The 15033-nt window shown below is 40.6% G+C and overlaps 1 protein-coding gene across 1 annotated transcript in view; it reads right to left on the minus strand.

The window, feature by feature from the left end:
• MYO3B (myosin IIIB) overlaps positions 1-15033 on the minus strand; it is a 288019-nt gene that overhangs the window by 52989 nt on the left and 219997 nt on the right. The window lies entirely within an intron of this gene.

Genomic DNA, 15033 nt, shown 5'->3' on the forward strand with positions numbered 1-15033 from the left:
CTTCCTATTTAAGTTTATGAAGAACCAATTCCAAGTTCTCATAGGTTTCTTCAAGTGTACGGAATGACCTACAGGTATGGAAGCGTAAAAACCGTTGTGGAGTAAAACTGCTTGGAGACTTCTTTTTGAAGAATCTATAAAAAGACACCATTGCTCTGAATCATATTGGATTTTAAATTGACCCATCAGACCTTCGACATCAATGCAATAAACCAACTTGTCTTCCTAGCGAAGTAAGGAACGAACTCCTTTTCACGATGTCTGAACCATGAAGATGACACTCCTGGCAACAATAAACTCCTTCTTTTCAGCCTTGATCCGAGTAACTCAGCGGCATCTTTGGGAAGATTCAAGTCTCTTACCAAATCATTCATCTCCTCCTGAGAAAACAATTTGGGTCTTGTATCATCTTCAAAGTCAGAACTTGATTCGTCATCTGGTTCAGGTATGACTTCACCTTCGTTGGAGCTAGGTATCTCTTCCAAGGTAGCAGGGGGCTTGGGTACTGGTATATCTATGCCATGGGGGATGGGATGAATTGCTGAGTGAAGATTGGTGTATTAAATGGAATGCTTCCATTTGGAATTATACCCTTTCACATCGCATGAACAAAAGTAACAGTCATCACTATGGTTCTTTTGCTCTCACCATAACATAGGAATCCCATAATGGAAAGATTTTGTCTTACCCTTGAACCAGTTTCGGAGGTCCTCAACACACCGTTTGCACACTTTATGAGGCGCCCAAACTTTATCTTGATCTCCAATTTTTAGTCCAAAGTATGCAAAGTATACTTTTTCATAAAGTCTGTAATATTTTGCTGTTGCTTCAACACTGTATATTCACCACAGATGAAATAGATACTGTCTGGCGAATTAATGCACTTTTGCGGAGCCATAACATAACGGTTGAAGAATGACAAGCTAACATGAATTGAGATGAAAAAATGTGAACAGCCTAGAACCAAGAACCTGATGATGATTCGTGCACAAGTGTGGCATGCAGGAGAGGGCAGCTCTGTGTCTGTACACGAGATGTCACAGTGCTGGCCACACCCCCTGCACTGACCGGAGATACTGCTATCTGGCCTGTGTCTCCCTCCCACTGGATTCTTCAGAAAAGATTAACCCCTTCTACCATTAGAAGCAGAGACGTAAAACTTGCTTAGCTTATGTATATATTGTTGACCATCAGATTTACAGTGCTATATTTATTTACATAACTCAGACAAACCCTTTAAGGTTTTTTTTGGCATTTTATATCTTAAATGCACTTATGTGAATTAATTAATAGCAATTTGGACTTTAAATTTGGTTTAAAACCCATAATGTAAAAAAACACCATTTTTTTAAAAAAAATGATAAATTTGAAGACAATTTTGCATGTTGTGCCAAATCATTACGTCTAGGAGTTTTTTCAATATTTTATTTGTTTTCAGCACACCAAAATACATGGAAATTAGATGAAAATAATCAAACAGCTTTTTAGTTGCAGACCTGTGTTATGTTTCTTACCAAACCTGCTCTGCTGCACAATGCCGTACTTTGTCTTTCATGTCTGCCAATGGCTTGACCTTACCTTGAATTTGCTCCATCTTCCAAATGTATAAATATGTAAATTGTAGAATAATCGAAACCAAGTAGTTACCGTATGTTTCCTGGCTTTTAGGGGACTTGAAGAGAAAATGTTTTACAAATGAAAAATTGAGCAACAAATGCAAAAATGTAAGTCTCTTATGTCTAACCATAAAGGATCATGATTAAAGGAAACTCAGATCTAAGGTGACTTGACAGACAAAGATCACTGAAAAAACTATATGGTAATTTTAATAATTCCAGCAGCAATACACAAGCTTAAGCAAGATGGAAGGGAGGGAATTAATTGGGAGTCTGCCATTAGAGACATACAGAGCAGTTTTGGAGTATTCATAGCAGTGGCTAAATAACACCACAAAAGCTGTCGTACACAAAGGATAGTTGGGAAAAACCTGAGCATTCACAACACCTCAGCATGATAAAAACCTTAACCCTCAATGTATATGCATGTGTGTGCGTGTATTAACCATTAAGCAGTCTAAGCACAAGCTTCAGGCACCAGGCCCAAAGGGGGCACCACAAAGTTGCGAAAGGAAAAAACAAACCAATGAAGATTTGTACAGTATGTACAAAGGAGGGGGGCACCAAAATTTGTCAGTGCTTAGGGCACCCATGAGCCTTAATTTGCCTGTCTGTGTGTATGTGTGTATCTTTGAGTCAGGCTTGTTTCCTGGTGATTACCTGGATTAGTCTCAGCATTTTTTTGTTGGCAAGAGTTCAGAAGTAGTTTGTCCTTGCCTCCTTCCCAGGGTTGAGGGTCACTGGCCCAAGCTTACTCAAGTGGCTTTGTGTCTAAGGTTGGACTCCCACTCTCCCAGTTTCTAGCTTGGCATCTTAACCACTATATTAAAGTGGCTTTGGTATGGCATGGCGTGGCATGGGATGGTACAGATGAGATGAACATAATAATATTTTAGCTCTGTCCAAGTTCCAACCACTTCATGCCCTGAATATAGAACCCCAAAAGGAAGGAAGGGGAAGACACTCTTGCTTTAAACTTCTCAAATTGCCTTTTAATACTTATGTTTGATAAAGAGTTTGCCTTGAAGTGATAACTGATTTTCTGTCCTATAAAGAAGTGCAGACAAATATGTAGTTGTATTTTAAATAGAAAATTAGCCTTTGCAGTGAAACTAGAGTAGACTAGAGGAGACTAGAATAAAATAGAATAGAAGAATAGAATAAAATACTTTATTTGGCCAGGTGTGATTAGACACACAAGGAATTTGTCTCTGATGCAGTTCTCAATGTACATTCTGATGCAGAAGTTCTAGATGTGCAAAGCAACAGAGTAATAATAATCATAATAATGATACAAATAAGAGGTAGGAGTAGAGGAGATGAAAAGGATAATAACACGACAGCCGAACAACAAGGGTGAATAATTAGCCTAGAACCAAACAGATTTTTTACACAAAGATTTACATATGTCATTAGCCATTAATTATAACTTTAGTCCACCCATGTAAGCCAAAATCGTAAATTGTTTACAAGAAAAGTAAGCACAGTGTTTTAATATTAGAATGGGAACTCTAATCAAGTCAGATGGGAGATGCTGTAAAGCTGCATATTGTCTTTGACTGGCTCCCCACGGAGATTCGGACCCTCACCTCTCTCCAGGCTTTCCGGAAAGCCGTCAAAACCTGGCTGTGCCGGCAGGCCTGGGGTTGATGAGTTCCCCTCCCCTCTCAACTGGTATGGCTGTGTGATTTTTGTGTATTTTAATTATGTGTACTGTTGTTTATGTTCCCTTTCCCCCCTGAGTTGTTCGCCGCCCTGAGTCCCTCCTGGAGAAGGGCGGCATACAAATAAACCAAATACAAATACAAATACAAAGCTATGAATTGTTCAATCTGATGGATCAGTAGTGAAATTCAAATTTTTTTACTACCGGTTGTCTTGGCGTGGCTTGGTGGGCGTGGTAGGGGAAGGATACTGCAAAATCCCCATTCCCTCCCCACTCCTGGGGGAAGGATATTGCAAAATCTCCATTCCCATCCAGAGGTAGCATTTGCCGGTTCCCTGACTACTCAAAATTTCCGCTACAGGTTCTCCAGAACCTGTCAGAACCTGCTGAATTTCACTCCTGGGATTGAGGCTGAGAATCCTGAAAATCTCTAAGTTAGGCAATTCCCTACAGTATGTACTGTACCTAGGAATGAAAGAAAAGCTCAGTTGGCTCTGAATTAAAAGAAGCCAGTAATGTGAAATAAGGAGTCAAAAGCCTACACCATCATACAAAGACCATAACCCTTATCTAGAAGCCAATCCTCATGTATGCATTGGAAGGACAAATGGAGAGAAAAAGCAGATACCCGAGGAATGCAGAAACTGACTAAATATATAAACCAACAAGTGGCTGCTCATTAATTAGCATTGTGCAGGGTGAAAGTTTGCACAGCAGAAGGAACTATAAAACTCTGAAAAGAGCAAAGAGCTTCTTATCAGAGTTAAGAGCTTCCTGTTCACTCAGACTGGTGCTCAGTCAGTTCTACGGTAGTAGCAAGAAGGCGGAGTGGGAGCGTGTGGATAAAACTTTATGGTTATTAGACTCAATGTTTTTGTTATTGTTGCAAGATCCTTCTAACTAGATAAAAAGTCTTTCTAAAACTTCTCTCCAAAATGTGTCTCATTTTAGTGGGGTGCATGGATTTTCCCTGAATAAATTCCCTCCATTAATGAAAGCTATGCTCCTAACAGTCTCAAGACAGCTGATCTCAGCTGCTTGCAAACTGCAGGTCAAAGCAAGGGGGGAGAATTGGAAGGGCATAACTCAACAGGAAGCCTAAGCCATGTTTGACTAAGCACAATCTATAAAATAGTAAGGTTTAGTGAGATTTTGAGATGTTTGCTAACACCTATGGATAGAGAACGATAGGCAATAAGTTTAAAGGCTATACTGTTTTCCAGAAAAATTGAGGATTTGTTTGGGGAGTCATGGGATGCTTTTTGGAAAACTGATGTCCAGACAGTGACAGAGGCCATGGGTTCATCCCAGTCCTTCGGATCATTAGTTGGAAATGGATCTATGGATTCAAATCTTTGTTCAAGAGATGAAATGCCCCTTTAGTGAATCCAAATTGGACTTCTGTCAGTGCCACTGAGTCCAGATGATGTGCTGGAAGACTTTAACAAGAATTTAAAAGATCTTTTCAGCAAGCAGAATTTAGATAAAGATTGTATTCAATTGTTTTAAGGGACGGCAATTTTACTGAAGATATTAAATTAACTTATATGAACCTTGATAACATTTGGTATACTTGATAATAAAATTAAATAGTAGTTCTGTTGACAGTTTTTAAAATATTTTATTTAGGACAATTAAATACCATTATGTGTAAATTAAAAGGAGATGCTTATTATTTACAAGGTATATTGGAATTGTAACAGAATGAAAAAGGTAGAGTGAAGTCTTCTAGTCAGCATAGAATATTTCTACCTCTTCTCTTTCTACCAAGAATTAGCAGAGAGTAAGAGAGCCATTTTGTTTAATTAAGAACCTTTTATTTATTTATTTAAAACATTTATATAGCCACCGATCTTCCAAACAACTTCCAATCAAAAGTTAAAACAACATATCACATTTTACCCATTGAGTTTATGCCACCTAAAGAGTACCCTGAATAGGATTTTGTAGCATGTTTTATTTTAGGCTGGGGGAATGGAGAAAGTTAGGTCTGGTGACTAGAACCCAGAATAAATTGATCTGTAGTTGAGTAGGTCTTCAGCTAGTTACACTGACCCAAAGTTGGAGCTAAGATTATTGTCAAACAGGCAAGTAAAGTTTGGAAGCAACTACATCTGGGAAAGTAAAATTCTCCCAACTCCTGAAGATTTCAATTACTTACTGGAGGATATTTGGTGAGATGGTAAATCCTACTTTTCCTAGCCAGGATTCAACAACTTTTCCTCTTCTTTATTTTTAAAAGAACTCAAATGTTCTGTCTCCAGCAGAGAAAAGGACAGGATAATCTTTAATGGAATGCATGGATGGCCTCGAAGAAAGGGGAGAAGAGATACTGTCTGGGAAACAACCATAGAAGAGGGGCAGAAGTCCACAGTTTGTTAATGGTCAGGTTAAAAAAAAAAGGAAGGACCAGTCTTAATGGAGCAAGCAGTTAAAAGTGGAGAAAGGGAAGTTTGCTCTTTCTGATTTGCAGGATTCTGCTAATGTAGTTTTATAACAAAGTAGATTTAGCTCATCTACTTGTGTTTCCTGTCTGTTGACCCAGGAGGGCTGACATAATCTGATTCTGTTCACGATTAAAAGCCATATCACACTCATGGATATGGATTGATCTTTTGGTATGAGGCTGATTGTCTCCGACCGCAAATGTCAGAGTTTATGATTTGCATGTTCTCCACAGGTTATCTGCAAATCACTTTTAATTAACATTATACTAATAGGTGAACACAGGAAGGGGAAGCATTCATACACCAAGGAATTGGAAAAATGATGATGATAAAAAGAAGCCTCCCAGAGTTAGATATGAGGCTGTAGGTTGGTGACTAAAAGGAAATTACCAAAGGGCTTTTCAGAGTTGGGGAGAGGGTCAGTTACGGTATACAAAAATTTCACAAAGGCAACTCAAAGTACTTCTTATTTTTGTTGAGAAAGTTTCCATTTCACCTTATGAAGAGACCCAATATAAAACAAGAGCAAGAGCTTCTCAGCTACAATATGAGCCATGCTACCCCACAATGGAAAAGTGCATGGGAGGAGGTGCAAAGGAAGTTATAGGTTTCCTACCTAACAATTAATGAAGCTGCATGGCATTGCTGTACCGATATAGTCTGCAGAATGCCAACACAACTGCAACATAACTGCATGTATCTGTACTAGCATCACACATATATGTTTTTGAACTTATACTTTTGTGAAACCAATCAAAACATTTGGGGTTTGGGTAACCTTATCTGAAAGATTCCAGATTCAGAAGGATCTTGACAGACCTGAGCATTGGATCCTACCCAACAAGAGTCAGTTTGTGGGTGAGAAAAGTAAGGTTCTGCACTCATTCAAACAACAACAACAACCAGATGCACATGTGGAAGATAGGTGAGACCTGATTCAACAGAAGTGCCAATGAGAGGGATCTAGGTCTCCTGATGGGTTATCGCTATGAGTCAACAATATACCACAGTTGCCAAAGAAAAAAAACCAATGCTGTTCTGGGCTGCATCAACAGAGGTATAGTATCAAGATCGAGAAAAGTGATAGTGCCTACTCTATACTCCACTGATGAGGCTACATTTAGATATTGCATCCAGTTCTGGTCACACCTACATAAAAGATGCTGAGGCTCTAGAAAGAATGTAGAGAAGAGCAACAAAATTGATAAAGGATCTGGAGGCTACATTCTGTGAAGAACAGCTGAAGGAACTAGGTAAGCTTAACTTAACAAAGAGAAGACTGATAGGGAGACATGATAGTCTTCCAATACTTGAAGTGCTGTCCCAGGAAAGAGGGTATTGATCTTTACAGCGTCTGAATGTAAGACAAGAAGCAATGGATGGAAGCTGATTGTTGTGACCTAGGGTTCTCCAAAAAGCACGAGGCAGAGTCCTGATCCCAACAAAACCCCATTTATTAAATGAATGTGAATTCCTCTCATTCACATTCAGCAAGGCCTGGCAAACAGTCTTTCAAAGGAATATTTATGACTACAGACCTTATCAATCTTGGAAAGCTGCCATGTAAATATTTTCCAAATGAGGTGTTGTGCAAGGAAAGACTGGGCACAGAGTCTCTGAGATTCATGGACAGATCTTCACACTCCTGAAACAAATCTAACGAATTGTTTCCTGCAAAAGCCCACTCCTCTTTCGCTCCTCTTTTATTTCCTATGGGAGGGGCCAATCACCTTCCACCTGTGACTTTACTCCCAAGTCTACCCTGAACTACAACACTCACAACTGAGAGACCGCCTCCTGCCAATTACCTCCCAAAGACCGATTAGATCGCACAGACTAGGCCTCCTCCGGATTCCATCTTCCGGCCATAGTCAGCTGGTGACTCCCCGGGGGAGGGCCTTCTCTGTTGCAGCTCCGGCCCTCTGGAACGATCTCCCCATTGAGATCCGGACGCTTACTACCCTTCCGGCCTTCCGTAAAGCAACTAAGACCTGGCTGTTCTGGCAGGCCTGGGGCTGTTGAGCTATCCAGCCCCACTTTAAGTTATGAATGTTGCTGTAATTTTAAATTGTTGTATTGTTTAAATTGTTGTATTGTTCCCTTTTTTATTGTAAGCCGCCCGGAGTCTTCCGAGAGTGGGCGGCATACAAAACTAATAAACTACAACTAACTACTACTACAACTGAAAACTGGCAAAGACAAAGTTATATTCCAGTTCTAGGAATGGTTGAAGACATTTGGAACAGGGGTGTGAAACTTGCGGCCCATGGACTGGATGCGTCACTCACTGGCCATGCCCATCCAAGGTTTAGCAAAATGGGGGGGAAGTCACAATACATCACTTGATGACAACGTGATGCCACAAGTTTGACATCAAATTGAGGAATGAAGCCACAAAGAAGGAACCAAATTGAGGAATGATCACATAAAGCTACTTTGATCTGGCATTTGGAACAAATAAATAATCCTGAAAAAAAGGTTAAGTTTCATTTACTCTCTAGTCAGTTTTGCTTTATTAACACCCAATCTGAGAATGGTTCCCTATAAAAAAAAGATATTTCCCAAGGTATCATTTACCACCTTGCCCATGTGCATATTACACTAAGTACCATAAAGTTATTTATAGGCAAATCTGCCTGTAAAGGGTTGGGCTGAAGAGTTTCTTGAATGGCTGGTTTTTTCATTATTATTATTATTATTATTATTATTATTATTATTATTATTATTATTATTATTATTGGCTATATTTCTTTCTTAGAATAAGGGGCTATTTGCCATTTTATTTTGGCTCAAGTGCCATATGCTTAAACCACCCCATCAGACATAGAGAGCAATTCAGGCTTACTGGTGTGTGAAAGAATGTGAATTTCCATGCTTTCTGAAAGTGCTGGAAGAGACTATTAGTCTTCAACAGGTTTATTTCTTTAATGCTTACTCATTTAAGAGTGATTGATAATCATTGCCTCTTTAAATGCCTTAAATGCATTACCAGGAAATTCTGCAGTGACATGCTTGTTCTTTTCCACCTACTTTCTTTTATGCATCCAATTAAAGGTGCCACTTGTTCTTCTTCAGAATCAAAAGATATTTTGACACAATATTTGTTAAAAGTGAGTTTGAATTTACATGCAATAGCCTAGATTATCCCATATAGAGGAAGCTGGATTCCACCATCCCCCCCCTCCCACCCCACCCCGAGAGAAGCAATCTTGAATTTTTGTTTTGCATTGTTGAACTACCCAAAGAGTATGGAGGTAATGGTTTCATTTGGGAGATTTATTTTTTTTAATATGGAATCCTTATAAAAGGTTCCAGTGTAATGCACACATCTTGAAAATCATAATAAGGAAATGCTCTTGTTTTTAGAGAATATTCAGATTTTGCAGTGGAAATCACTCATTATGAGACAGACTGTGACCATGTGCCGACTAAAATGAGAGACAACTCCATAAACTGCCTTAATGGCAGAAGATTGCACAGCCCATACCTTGAATGTGAATCATATTCCAGATTGCCCATTCTTCCTATGCACTAATATTAATTAATTGAATAATTAGAACACTATCAATGCTTTTATAATAGGCACAGGATGCTTTTATAATAGGCACATGTGCAGACATTTGGGGCTTCATCTGTTGCCATACTGTTGGTTGATTGTTTAATTTGAATTGTTTTCAAATTACTATAATGTAATATGAATTGTCCTAGGACTTTGATGGTGAAACTATGGCACATGTGCCGCAGGGGGCACGCGGAGCCAAATTAGCTGGCATGTGAGCCAGCTGATATGTGAGCTGGCCAGTTGATTTTCAGCCTTCTGGAGGGTTGGGGAGGCTGTTTTCCCCCTCCCCAGGCTTCAGGAAAGACTCCAGAGCCTGGGGAGGTCAAAAACGCCCTGTCCCCCTGGAGGAAATACCAAGCTCAGCCTGGAGGCGAGCAGTGCAGCACATGTGTGTGTCAGGGGTGGGTTTCTGCCAGTTCTAACCTCTTCTATGGAAGAGGTTCCACAAATCTACAGTGCTGTTTAGAACCGGTTCCAGCTCCCTCCCCCCACCCGTCCGCACATCATAAAGATGAAGATCGAGAGGAGGAATTCTGGGAGTTGAAGTCCACAAGTCTTAAAGCTGCTAAATTTGAACACCCCTGGGTTTTTTTCCCCAAAGGGTTAGAAGTGCAAGGGTCTTGTAACTTGACAGCTTTAAGACTTGCACACTTCAATGCCAGAGTTGCTAAGCAAGAGCGTTATTAAGTGAGTTTCACCACATTTTACAAGATGGGCACGCCCACCCAGTCACATGACTGGCAAGCCACACCCACTCAGTCACATGGCTGGCAAGCCTCTTCCACCCGGTCACATGGCCGGCAAGCCACTCCCACAAAGCAGGCCACACCTACAGAAGAGGTTCTAAAAAATTTTGAAACCCACCACTGGTGTGTGTGCACGCACGCATGCACATGTGGGGGCATACTTTGCATTATGAGTGCTGGCATGAGTGTATGTTTTTAGAAAAAGGTTAGCCATCACTGTCCTCGGATCTATTTTAAAAAAGGGCTAGATCTAAACATTGTAAATATAATTCCACTACTGGCCAGCAGACCTCAGAGGGAGAAAGCATCTTCTCAGATTACAAACATTCCTCATTCATATTTCTTTGCCTGATATACAGTTCTTGATCACAGACAGAACCCAACCTTTCTCTTTGCTACAAAGACAGTTCCTTTTAAAACCAGGAGCAGAACCCTCAGAATTTATATACTTCTACATCAGGGGTGTCAAACTCAAGGGCCACAGGCCAGATCTGGCCCATGGGGTGCTTAGATCTGGCCACGAGACTGGCCTGGAAATAGCAAAGGACCAGCCTGTGGTGCTACTGAAAATAGCAGGGGGGGGGGACGACTGCACACCCCACACAAACCATTTTGGCTGCTGGCTGTCCAGGTCCAAAACAAGGGGGGGGGGCCGCATGCCTGGTTTGGCTGCCAGAGTGCTGTAGGAGGCCGTCCTTGACTCACAACATTATAAAAGGGGGGAAAGGTAAAATATTTTACCTTTCAGACATGCAGGATTCTGCTACTATAGCCTATGTCAATAATGTATAGTTCTAGTCTTCCTATGGAGTCAGTTTCTTGATGTGGTCTCTCTTTCATAGGGTGATCAAGTACATCAAGTATGTATTAAAAAAACAAAATCACAGAAATGTACGCCTCTCTATTTTTGTAAGTTTATAAAACCATGTTTGCAGAGGTGCGGTCCCGTGTTGCACCTACCCTGGCCACACCCTATAGCCACATCCTGCCCTCCCCGGCTATGGCCTCCCCTTCCCGGCCCTCTGAGGTCAAACACAACCCTGATGCGGCCCTCAATGAAATAGAATTTGACACCCCTGTTCTTCATTTATTTGTAACCACTTTGACCTGTTAAATACATCTGTATTCTCTCTCTAGCTATATACATATACATACACACACGTGTGCGTGTCTGTGTGTATAACACAAATTACTGCAGTCATTATCTCTGGTCCATCCAGGATCCTTCTTTGATTCTTAATGATAAAATGTTTCCTTAAAATTTTAATTGAGAACTTTTGAGAACAATTGCATCTTACTTCCTAGAATCATTAGCCTCTGCTGTGAATATCTCTGTAGCACCCACTCTACAGCTTCTCTGTAAGAGAAAACAAGGCATCTCTTGTCAATGGTTGTCTGGTTAAATATAATGAATCTATTTTCCAAAGTTGATCCAATAAAGTCCAGTTCATTACTCATTAATTCCATCATCTCTGAGTTTCTTATGTCCGTGTCCCTTTCAACATTTTCCACCAAGCCTGCAATTCTCAGGCCAGGCTCTTTTTTTTTCTTTAAATCTGGCAGTGCCAAACCAGAATCCAGTCCATCAGACTGCAAATCAAGTCCAGCTATTACTTTCTGCCTTTGATTGTCACCCTGAGATTGTCAAAACCATTGCTGACCCATCAATTTTTTTAAAATTAAATTAAATTATAAAATTAAAATTTTCAAGTAAAACTTTTAAGCTAAAGAGCATTTTTTTTCAAAAGCTTCCCAAAGAGTTTTATCCCTTTTTGTAAACATTGTGAAGACAAACAGGGGAGGAAGCTATCATTTTTGCAATATATTTACCAGTATTCAATTAGGGGGGGGGGGGGAGACTGTGTGCGCCTGTGTATGTTTCTTTTTAATCCACTTTTTAAAAGTTCTCAACTTACGATCACAATTGAGCCCAAAATTTATGTTGCTAATGAGAAATCTGCTAAGTGAGTTTTGACCCATTTTACGACCTTTCTTGCCACCGCTGTTAAGTGAACCAATGCAGTTCTTTAGTTAGTATCATGGTTGTTAAGTGAATTTGGCTTCCCCATTGACTTGGTGCTTGTCAGAAGATTGCAAAAGGGGATCATGTGATCCCAGGACACTGCAACTATCATAAATATGAACCAGTTGTCAAGCATCCGAATGTAAATCACATGATCATGAGGATGTTGCCATAGTCATAAGGGTGAAAAATGATCAAAGGTCACTTTTTTTCAGTGCCATTGTAACTGCAAACAGTCACTAAATGAACTGTTGTAAGTCGAGGGCTACCCGTATGTTTGTCTAATTTTCTTTTCTTTTTTGAGTTTGTATTCTAAGTTTCTGAATAAAAAAAAATTGCTAAAAGAAAATTAGGGGCAGAGCTCCAGCTGTGAAATGAGGCCAGAAAAAAACCAAAAATAATTCTCAGATTAAAGTTGGGGAATTTCCAAGAGGCTGAAAGAATCCAGGTAAATGAAGCACAATGAATATCTAGTTCAAATGTGTATCAATTCTGTAGTATTAAGTAAAATGTTGAGCCAGGAAATAGTGCTAATTGTTTTATGCTTCTAGAGTACTAAAGCTCAACATTTTTAGTTATTTGTAAAAATTATGAATTTAGCATATAACCTTACCCCTTTATCTCACCGTATGGGAAACATTTTTTTAATTTAGAAAGTTATTCTAATCTATAATGTTAACTTGAATTTTCTAACCAACCAAGAAATTTGACTGTTAAAATTGCCTTGCTTTTCCCCCCTCATTTCTACTTTTCAAAACTGTCAGTAAGGGAATACAGGTTGTGAGGGTCCTATGTCTCTTAAGGGTCGAGCAGACATCTCTGGCACTTCGCGTGAAGGAACACGTCCATCTGTCATTGAAAGACAGTTGCACAGCTGTTGGATTCCCATGTCTACAAATTTTAACATTCTGGCTCGGCAGCACTCAAACGGTAAAGCCCAGAACAGGAAGTTGGATTGACCAATTAATATGCAGGATGCACACCCCCATTGGGAGTGTTTGTATTGGTCTACCTACAGCTATCTGAAATCTATGCTTACCCATCAATTCCTTTGCAGGATAGCAGAGGTGAAATCCAGCAGGTTCTGGAGAACTGGTAGCGGAAATTTTGACTAGTTTGGAGAACCGGCAAATACCACCTTTGGCTTGCCCCAGAGTGGGGAGGGAATGGAGATTTTGCAGTATCTTTCCCCTGCCATGCCCACCAAGCCACACCATGCCCACCAAGCCACGCCCACAGAACCAGTAGTAAAAAAAATTGAATTTCACCACTGCAGGGTCGGTATGTGGCGATGGCTACGGGCAGCAGCAGGCTCAACTCTAAATTTAGTTTATAAGCTAGAGTTAGGATTCCGGGCAAGTGCCATCTGAGAACCATCAACAATGAGAGCTACCAAGCAGCTATCCCAAAACAGGAAGCAGAGAGTTTTTGAGGGAGAAGCACTTTCCATCCTACAGACTCAGTCAGTCCACTGCACTATATATTTCAAATATACAAATGCATGTAATAATCCTCAAGGCCTTACTTGGGTGGATAAAACATTTAAAGTGTCAGCATATAAATGTTGTTTTGGATAGATTGCTTTCACCTATTGTTCCCTTCCTGGTATAGGTTTGATATTTCAGACGTATTAAAATATTGTCATCATGGACAGGACAAAAAAATGATCTGGATTTATTACTAAGCCTCTGGGCCATCTGCACTAGAGCAAGGATTTCTGACTCCCATTATTTACCAATAACAAGAAATGACTCTCTTCTCACATGTATATCTTAAATTAGGTGCCATGCCTCCTCTGTTGGCCTGGGTGGGGCAGGCCAGTCCCATTGGGATGAGACAGTTCCTCCTGTAGGGTTTTAAAGGTGATAACCAACACTTTGAATAGCATCCGGAAGGAAACGGCAGCCAAAGTCACTCATGGAAAAGCAGTATAACATGGTTCACTGTAGAGGCCCCAAAGACTGTCTGTGCTGACACATTCTGCACCAGTTCTAGCTTCCAAATAGCAATAGCACGTAGTCTTATATACCACTCCATGGTGCTTTACAGCCCTCACTAAGCGGTTTAGAGAGTCAGCATCTTGCTCCCAGCAATCTGGGTCCTCATTTTACCCACCCTGGAAGGATGGAAGGTTGAGTCAACCTAGAGTTGGTGAGGATTGAACTGCTGGCTTAATTAGCTTGCAATACTGCATTCCAACCACTCCCCCACCACATCTCATTCAATCCTCTTCAAGGGTATCCCCATGTAAACCACATTGTAATAGTCCAGATGTGGGATGACTAGGGCTTGAATGACTGAGCACAGCAATGCCTGATCCAGGAAAGGCTGCAACTGGTACACAATCTAGAGTTGTGTGAATGCTCTCCTAGCTGCACCTACCACCTGCTATTCGAGCAAGAGTCGCAAATCCAGGAGACCCCCCCCCCCAGTTTGTGGACTGGGCCTGTCTGGAGTAGTGCCACCCCACCCAGAAATAAAGATGTCAAAGTCTCAGATCTTGGAGCTCCATGCACCCAAAGCCATTCGGTCTTTCCAAGGTTCAGTTGAAGACTGTTGTCCCCCATCCAGGCTCCCATAGCCTCCAGGCACTGTGAAAGGCACAGCAACAGCATTACTTGTGTCACCAGGAGTGGAGATATAAAATTGATTATACTGGAGATACTTCAATCCATGGTGAAAGATGATCTCACTGAGAAGCTTCATGTAGATTTTAAAAAGGAATGGAGAGTACCGAGCCTTGTTTCACACCATAAAACAGCGGCAGTGAACTGGGTCTTTTACTCCCTATTAACACCAATTGGGACCGGCCTTAGAGAAAGCAGTCAAACCAACACACAACTGTTTTGTCCGTAGCTAACCTTACTTAGCCTTTCTCTGCTCTTCTGTATAAAGCCCATGTAGTCCTTCATATTACTCTTGCTTCTTTTCTCACAAACCATCAGACTAATTCTTTTACATACAGACCATTCT

Source organism: Thamnophis sirtalis, unplaced genomic scaffold (assembly GCF_051295495.1).
Source record: "Thamnophis sirtalis isolate CommonGarterSnake01/CBP01778 unplaced genomic scaffold, rThaSir2_p1.2 scaffold_1, whole genome shotgun sequence".
NCBI classification, from domain to species: domain Eukaryota; kingdom Metazoa; phylum Chordata; class Lepidosauria; order Squamata; family Natricidae; genus Thamnophis; species Thamnophis sirtalis.